Raw genomic sequence first — 7,319 nt, 5'->3', positions numbered from 1 at the left:
GGAGGTATGACTCATTGATTTGGACCAGTGGGACCTGGGGTTAGATTGGGTTGAAGTTGGTCGTATTTCATTGTGCCCACCTCCACTCATACTATTTTTCTAACTTTTGATTTTAATTTAATTTATATTGTTAATTTTTAGACAGGGCTACCCTATCAATCTGTCTATTTGCTATCAATCTTTCTTTTCAGTGATATATTGATATTCTATTGTTTCTGACATTCTCCAGACAATTAGGGCCACAAATGGAAAGATTCATATTGGAATTGTTAAAACTAAACTTTAAAAAAGATAAATATTAAAGATATTAATAACTCTAATTTGTACATTATAAATAAAATGATTCAAAAAATAAGATTTGTTAGACTCTTAGCTATGATTTTTGGTAAATATATATTGAATATTTGAATTTGATTGTGGTGGATTAATATTTGATATTTTGATTCAATTGTAAAGTAATGATATCATGACAACAAAAATAAGGAAAATTTTATGATGCCGGGATGGCTTTGGCCAATCAAAACCCTTCCTGAATTTTGATGAAAACTCGCTGATATTGATTGATTAGTTGTAAGTTTTCTCAATATAATAATAATAATAATAAAGAAATTCAAAATTTCGATCCAATCAAAACATTATTGTATGCCACTACGATGGTATTTGGTTTTCCGTCTGCCATTGCCGTTTATTTGAAAATTAGGGCTTGGTCAATGCCACAGAGACATTTCTCTCAATGAAGTTTGAAATGTTGTTTACTTAAATTAAAGGTTCAAAGTATTGACACATATTGGCCTCTATCGTGTTGATGGTTTTTTGATATATCTCTTCAGGGATTGTATCGGGTCATACCATGGTTCAAAAGGTAGTTGATGGAGCGCAATCCGGCCGGTCTTAGCTGTCAATGAATTTGCCTTTGAGCTGAAGCGGTGGGGAGCCTGAAACGGGAAAGATGAGAGAACTCCGGGGGGAACCCGGTGTGGTAACTCCGAAGCTCAAGTCAATAATCTCTCAAAGGCAAAGTGTAGACCAGATAGCGCAAAGTTCACATACCTTGTTTGTTGGGGGCAGGGGGCCTTTTATAACCACTTCACGCACTCGCTCCGAGGCCCTTGTCAGGTCGGGTATGATTACCCTTGCGTCTGTCAATTCATCCATCGTCCTTTCTGCTGGGACAAAACCGCCACTGCCTAACCGTCTCTCTAACGGGAGATGGCGGTGGCAGGTGGCCATTTAGAGTGCGGCCGTCAAGCGTCAGATCCCAAGTTAGTCAAGTGCGGCGCCCTCGGGTACGAACTTCCTCAGTGTCAGGCATAGTACGGTTTGTTTGGTTTTGGTGCCCTGAAGGTGATGTGGTGGAGTGGTGAGCGAGGCGAAGTCTTGAGTTCGGAGGTATGTATAGGGCTGGTCAGTTTGGCGAGGGGTATCCCGACCTGTTACAATGCAGGCCAGTTCGGCGAGGTATATCCCAAACTGTTGCAAGGCGGGCCAGTTCAGCGAGGTGTATCCCGAACTGTTACAAGGCAGGCTAGTTCGGCGAGGTGTATCCCGAACTGTTGCAAGGCGGGTCAATTTGGCGAAGTATGTCCCGAACTGTTGCAAGGCAGGCCAGTTCGGATTACTTTCTGGTTTGGGGCCAAGGGTGAGTTCGGGCCCCTAGTAGGGAGTTCAGACCGTTGGTTTCTCCCCTTGGTGCTTCGCGCCTTAGGCTTGCTATTGTGTCGAGCTGTTGCTTTTGCCACATGTCGCATAACTGTGAGGTCGGGCCAAATCTTCCTTCATCAATTGCCCCCCACTCCTCGCGCCAAGGGTCTTGCCCTGGTGTGGGGAGTTTTGCGAGGTGGTAGGTGGATTTGTCCCGTTCTTTGAGTCTTGATTGTGCGAGTTGCTTTTTCTAGGGTTCTTCTGTTCTAAGAAAGCGGGAAATGTGCCTACTGCTCATAAATGTGGACGGTCGTGACCACGCGCATTTAAATTTCAAAAATTTGCGCCGCTAGGATGTGACAACGGGTCATTTAAATTTGAAAAAAGTGCACCACTGCCGTTTTGAAGGGACGTGCACTGGCGGTTTTGTCAGTTGCAGGGAGACGTGTGGCGCGGTCAGTTTCAGAAAGACGTGCACCGACGCGACATCGGTTTCAAAAAGGCATGCGCTGACGTTTCGCTCTTTTCGGAAAGATGTGCGCCAATCACATCTCAACCTCAGGGGACGTGCAGTCAGCGCGAATGTGGGTCATCGGATCGTCTTTGATCTGCACGGTCGGTTCTTGGTTACTGTAGCTATAAATAGTGGGGGACCCTAGTCGATTTGTCACGTCCAACTTTTCAGCTCGCGTCTAGGCTGGTTACTTAGCCTTCAAAGTTTTTGTCTTGTTCCCGTCTCCGGAGCCTTCAAAAATTTCCGGTGAGTACCTTCCTGAATCCACCTCTTTTCCTCGGTGTCTAGCTTTGATAGCTCAGACGACTCTTCGAGTAGGACTGATGTAGGTTCTACAAACCGAGCCGTATCCCCCGACTGCCTTAGTGATCCCGATGTGGAACTTGAGGATGATTATGAATCCGTAGGCCGAGCCACTTTGGGCAGTTTGGCGTCTACCTCTCATCGAGGTCGGATGCTAGACAGGTTTGGTCCCTCGACCATGACGCCCGAGGGGCTCCAATCTATACTCATGTCTTACAATCTGCCTAGGGGGTATTCATATTTCATTCCCTCGGGTAGTTTTCCTTGGGAACACAGTCCTGATGAGAACGTGATTTTTCGAGAGCAGCTCGCTGCGGGGCTGCGACTGCCTTTCCACCCCCTTTTAGTCAAAGTCATAAACCACTTTGGTGTTACCATTGGCCAGCTTCACCTGAACTCTATTCAGAACCTAGTGGGGACAGTCTCCCTTTTTTGCGATTAGAATTTTCCTTTAGACTTGGAGATATTCTCCTCCATCTAGATGCTCAAGAGACAAGGGGGTTCTCTTCCTAGGGGAAGACGGGCGTATTACCTTTCTCCTCGCCCGGGCTTTAAGCTTCTGCACGATCTTCCTAATAAGGTCCTGGCGTGGAAGCGGGATTACTTCGATGTGCGAAGTGCACAAGGATGGCCCTTTCAGACCTGGTGGGGTGAGGCCGCTCCTGATTCTGGTGTCACTCTCGACAAAGAGACGGTGAAGGGCCTTCAGCAATGGGCATAGCAAGGTTTAAAGTGCCATTAGTACTTAACGGAGGCCAAGCTTGTTGCGGCTGGCTTGAGTTCGGGTAGGTTTCTAGTTCTGCGGTTTCTTGTTTGCTTTGTTCCTTCATCTTTTCTGATGTCGAACTCGTTTCTGCAAGTGTGATGGATGCGGAGAGAACTCGTGGGGGGCGCCTGTTCCAGGGCATGAAGAGGAGGAAGCGGGTCGCCAAGCGAACTCGTACCGAGCTGCCCCCGGATGAGGAGTCTCAAGTTCCAGGCCACATGCCGGAGGATTTGCCCAGGGAGCCCGAGGTGACTTCGTCGATTCATGAAACTACCGGGGCGCCTTACGCTGAGACCACTCATACGGGTGCTCCTGCATACTCCAGTGCTCCTGCTCACTCTGGTTCCGCTCATACACAAGTTGGGCCCTCGGGCTCGGGAGCTCAAGGGGAGTTCAGGAGCGTGTTGACGCTGAACTACGCTCTTCAAAAGATTAGGGAGGCTACTTTCCCCGAGGAGATCGCGGCGTGGACCGATCTTCCTTTGAATCAGGTCGCCTGCCGCGCCGTAACACATGCTATGGTGGTAAGTCAGATTTCGTCTGCCTTCTTCATTTTCTATCGCTTTTGTTGTTGTTGTTCACTTGTTTCTTTTGGTAGGTGAATTTTTCAATTCACGCCTTAGCAGCCCAAGTGGATATCCATGCTGCTGAATAGGCTTTCCGTGCTGCCGAGGCGAATACCCAAGCTGCTGAGGCGACCGCTTATGCTACCGAAGAGGCTGCTCACGTCGCCATGGCCAGGCAGGCGATGTCTCAGCGTGATGCCGAGGCCATGGGAGTAGTCGTCAAGCACATGGCGGACTTGAAGTTGGACTTGCAGCATCAAGTCGAATATCTTCAGGAGGACATCAGGGAGAAAATGCAGATTTTTTCCCAAGGCATTGAAGACGCCAAGAAGAAGGCCGTTGAAGACTATATTGCCTCTCCGCGTTTTGACAATCTGATGGTGGATTCTTACAGAAGGGGGTTCAAGCTGAGCCGGTCGATCATCCGGAACATGTACCCCGACCTCGATGTTAGTGCCATATCCACTTTGCGTATAACTCAGGAGATGGCCAATGCTGCCGATGGCGAGCCGGATTCTGAAGGAGAGGTAGGGCCTTCGGGTGTTGTTGAAGTGCCTTTTGATGGCGAAGAAGTAGCTCCGGGCATGTAAAGATTTTTTTTTGAAGTGCCTTCTGATGGCCAATGTATTCCTGTTTCTTGCAACGTAATAGACAATCTTTTTGCCTAAGTGTTCTTTTTCCCGAACTGATTCTTTGTCGATCTGATAATATGCCACTCTCGTCCAGGTTATTGTATTTACGCGACTTGTTTCGGCGCTAAGGATTTTGTAGTGAACTGATTTTTTGCCGAGTTAATAATATGCCCAACTTTTCTTTGCTTGCTTACGCCGAGGTTCCTCTTGGCTCTGCATCATGGCCCTTAGGCCCTTGAAGCGATTTCATCCACTCCGCTTGGTGGTTTATAGGTAGTATCGCCTTAAGTTCACAATGTTCCACGCTCGAGGTATTTGTTTGCCTTCTAAGGTTTCTAGCTCGTATGCCCCCCCCCCCCCCAAGCATTCTCTTTACTTTATAGGGCCCTTCCCAATTTGGTCCAAGTTTGCCCATGCCGGGTTCATGCACCATAATCTTACGAAGGACCAGGTCGTCGACCCGGAAGCTTCACTGCTTTACTCTAGCATTGTAGTAGCGAGCTACCTGCTGCTGATAGGCCGCTATCCAGATGTGCGCGAGGTCTCTTACCTCGTCCAGTAGGTCAATGGTGTATTAATGAGGAGTATTGGAAGTCTTAAAGGTGATTGGTCACTTTAGTTATTTTGTTCAATTTTAAAATTAAAAAAAATAAAAAAACAAAAAGAAAAAGATAAATACCTTTGAGAATAAACCAAAAAAAAGATACCTGACTTTGGAAGTAAACCACAAAGCAAACTTGACACATTCCATTGTAATATATAGATATAGAAATCTTGATTTTATAAAAGCAACCTTTTGACAAAACAACAAAATGACATTGTTGTAATTAAAAAAAAAAAGTTTTTTATTGTTCATCCCACCTCATAAATTTTTATGAGTTTGTACAATTAGAAAAGTGATAAGTGGGAGAGAATGGGGATTGGGGGTAATACATATAAAAAATCAATAAAAATTAAATATACAATAAATATCTCTTGAAAATATTTTTTTTTGTTCTTCCTAATTGACACCGAATAACATCAAAAAATGGGGAAAATTCTTGATTAGTACCTTGAACTTTAGGGGTTGTGTCAAGTCAGTTCCCAAACTTCAAAACATGTCTATGCAGTACCCCAAATTTTTAGAATGTGTCTAATAGGTCCCTATCATTAATGATCCATCAATTAATTTTGAAAATGTCAAAACTACCCATCAACTGTCATCTAATTTTCTTTATCTACCACTTCCTCATAAACCAATGTAAACAAAACTCCAAATACAATTAAATGAAGTCAAATCCATAAAAAGGTTTGTTTACACTTAGTCGAATCCAAATGCAAGTAAATCCTGAAATAAGCAAAGAAGAAACTAAGTTATACCATTGTGATGAAACATTAACAATCAACAGAACCTTTTCTCTCTAAATGCTAAAATCGACATCATTTCCCCTTGCATCCTAGCTGAGATAGGAAGGTTGTAGCAATTATCCAAGACAGCTTTTAGAGTATATGGAAGATTTTCATCGATTACATAAAATTAAAAAAAAAAGAAAGAATATATAAGAAACCATAGCAATGGTGGTTTCAGTTGTTGTCGGAACTTGGTCAATTCTTGGCATCATCGTTGGTTTGTTCAAATATGTTTGTGCCACTGTCATAATAATGGCACAACTCTCAAGTCTCAATGTAGAAGACAATAAAAATGTATTTTTTCAATGGTAGTTTTGATATTTTAAAAGTTTTAATGACACATATCATTGCGTGATATAGATTACTGATAAATGTTAATGACAAAAACCTATTAGATGCATTTTTAAAAGTTTGGGGTACTACATAGATGCGTTTTGAAGTTTGAGGACTGACTTAACATAGGGTTGCAAATAAGTTGAATCAAATTCGATTCGAATCTGATACCGATCTGTTAAGAGGTGGATTCAGATACCCTTATTGATCCTAACAAATTGGATCGGATCGGAAAAGCCAATCCGTTAACTTAACGGATGGAATTTGGATATTGGATTATTTGATTCACTGTGACCCAATTCGATCCATTCACTATGAAATATTATATATTATATATTATTTACATATTATATATATTCTATATATTATTTATATATTTTAATATTATATAATTTACTATATTATTATATTTTATAAATAATATAATAATATATAATATAAATGATATAATATATTATTTATATTACAAATAATACAATATATTATTTATATTATATGTATATTATTTATATTACATAATATAAATATAATTATAATCATATATCCGACAATACATTCAAATTTGAATTCGAATCATGCTTTTGAAAATCCGATGAATCCTCACCGGGTTCGGATCAACCGGATTTTCTTAGTGGATTGGATCGAATATGTCCTACCGAATCCGATCCAACCCGTTTTGCAGCCCTAACTTGACACAACCCCTATGATAACCCGGAATAAGCCATGGTAGTAAATTCAATGGTTCAAAGTATCGATACGCCCGTGTATCGGTACTTAAAAACACACGTTCGATGGTTTTTTTAAGTTTTTATTTAAAATATGATTTAAAAAAACGTTTTTTAATAATTTTTTATTAAAATAAATCAAAGTCCCGAAACACATATAAATAGATATGTATCGAGACCAAAAGATAATAAGATACGCCCCGATCGATACTTTGAACCTCCGTACACCAAAGAACCTTAGACCGTATGATTAACACGGTTTGAGTTGATTCAGAGGAATATACGAATTTCTATAAAAAAATTCAAGGACAATTCAGTCATTTGATAGGTCCGCGTTGGTACAGTATATAACCGGTCGGAGTAATTTAAGACCGTCACGAGGGCGGTTCATATAAGTTTACTCTGTGAAGTGTGAAATGTGAATAAAAAGGATATTTCAGATTTATTTTT

Source organism: Nelumbo lutea, chromosome 4 (genome assembly GCF_056320005.1).
Source record: "Nelumbo lutea isolate HS-2025 chromosome 4, American lotus-T2T, whole genome shotgun sequence".
NCBI classification, from domain to species: domain Eukaryota; kingdom Viridiplantae; phylum Streptophyta; class Magnoliopsida; order Proteales; family Nelumbonaceae; genus Nelumbo; species Nelumbo lutea.
This window is presented reverse-complemented; position numbering follows the sequence as displayed.